This window comes from Chelonoidis abingdonii, chromosome 4 (assembly GCF_003597395.2).
Source record: "Chelonoidis abingdonii isolate Lonesome George chromosome 4, CheloAbing_2.0, whole genome shotgun sequence".
In the NCBI taxonomy this organism is placed as follows: Eukaryota; Metazoa; Chordata; order Testudines; family Testudinidae; genus Chelonoidis; species Chelonoidis abingdonii.
The window spans coordinates 48,311,527-48,313,452 of NC_133772.1; the positions used below are offsets into that span (position 1 = coordinate 48,311,527).

The window sequence follows — 1,926 nt, forward strand, 5'->3', positions numbered from 1 at the left end:
TTTGGGGAGACCAGAGAGTTTATCAGGTACTCAGAATCCTGATTGGTGGCAGCGAGATAAGATCCAAGCTGGTAATTAAGCTTGGAGGTTCATGCTAAGCACCCAGATTTTGGACGCTAAGGTCCAGATTTGGGACAGAGGCTTATTACAACTGTGAAATAAGTCTTATATGTCATGTGGTGCATTGTGTGAGTCCCGAATTGCCTCAAAATACTTAATTTCTCTGATGATTTAACAATCTATACAACAGTCTGAAAGTCTGAAAAGAGAATCCATTTGTTCTCCACACACCATCACCCTAATGAAATGGCAGCTAGTAGATGGAAACTCTGAGAACATGAGATTCTTGCCAATATGAGGTTGGACTCATGCTGATGGTTAACTTACTGAACACCAGGAACATCATAATAAGTGCCAAGACTATTTCCTCTCTTTTACTGCATAATAAAACTGCATCACATTTTAAATGTTTAAGTCTTTTGTGTGATCAGTAGATAATCTCATAGTCTTGAGGTCTTTTCATGCTCAAAGTCACAGTTGCCAAACGCTGGTTAAAAAAGAAAACGACCTCCCTGGTAATATTACCCTCCACACACAATTGGAGATGACTGTAAAAACTGTAGGAGCAATTTTTTGACACTTACTGATTACAAGTTCACTGCAATGTGTTACTGTAATTTGCAGTAGTCTAGATTCCACTTAAAAATGAACTCAATGTATGGCCCTCTAAGGTAGGGTTATTTTCATAATCTTTCCTTTACTCAGTCAGTTGAATCCCCAGATCAGGAAAGTGTTTATTGTGTAAAAGCCACAAAATAAACACTTGCATATTTGGGAGTTGCCTAATGGACCTACGGTTAGAAAGCCATCTGGGTAATGGATTGTAAAACAGATAGCTATACCTCTGCCTACTCCCAAAATGTACTGAAGTGCTTAAAGGCTGCGGAAGAGACAGAGTTGCCTATTGGCACAGCTTTGTCAAAGTAATGCTGACCATTCAAATGGAATCTGAACAAATTGAAATCATCTGGATGAATTGGCAGAAGCCAAAAAGCTGACTTTATACTCTTTTTTTTTTTTCCAACAGAGCAACCAGACCACAACACTGGACCATGTGGGTGGCCTCCTGCAGCTATACATATGACACTACTGAATGGGAAGGGTCTATGAAATTACTAACTGATTTGCCCACTGCATAACATAGCTAGTCTTTCCCCGGAACCTGACAAACTGTGGTGGGACATCTTTAAGGCTGCGATTCTCAAATTCAGAAGAGGAAAGTTTGAAAATGGCCCAGCTATTTTCAGATATGCAAGCAGCCATATCTTAAAAGTCTGCTCTTATAAAGAGGGGCCAGTGCATACTGTGTGCATATATGTTTTAAACACACCAGTAAATTTAATGAATTTATATAGTCTTCTTTACAGAGTGTTTCATTTATTTTTTGTACAGGTCATTTGTGGAATTAAGGATGTAAATAGAGAGGTGTCTGATTCCAGTTTTCAGCACTCCAATCTGTGCAAGCATCCTTCAAACAAAAGCCCAAAGATAAGAGTAAAGCCAAAGACTGTAGTCCTGCTTTCGGTTACACTATTGTAAATAAAGTTACTTTGAATTTACAAAGTTCATTGGAAGCCAAATTTGGCCCAAAGACTTTGGTTTATACTTGAAAACAAAAGACATTTTCTAGGTGAAGAATTCCAATGATCCAGTAGCCCATGGTGCAAACTTTGACAATTGATTGAAGAATACTCCATCAAGTCTCAGAATTCACCTGGGAACTGATCCTGTCCCTTCCCAAAGCTCTTCAATGGTTTAAATGAAACTGGATCTTGCACAACAAAAGTCTAAGATGTTTGAGTGAATTTAACAACCAAGGATGGAATCCTGGCCTCATTGAAATTGATGACAAAACTCCCATTGAAT

The 1,926-nt window shown here is 38.6% G+C and overlaps 1 long non-coding RNA gene across 1 annotated transcript in view; it reads left to right on the forward strand.

Annotated features, from left to right (window-relative positions):
* The window catches only part of LOC116835933 (uncharacterized), a 22,788-nt gene extending 21,253 nt beyond the window's left edge, over positions 1-1,535 (forward strand). The window contains exon 4 of the long non-coding RNA XR_004376337.1: positions 1,088-1,535. This is a non-coding gene — a long non-coding RNA (uncharacterized LOC116835933). The remainder of the gene's footprint in view (positions 1-1,087) is intronic.
* Positions 1,536-1,926: the final 391 nt, after the last annotated feature.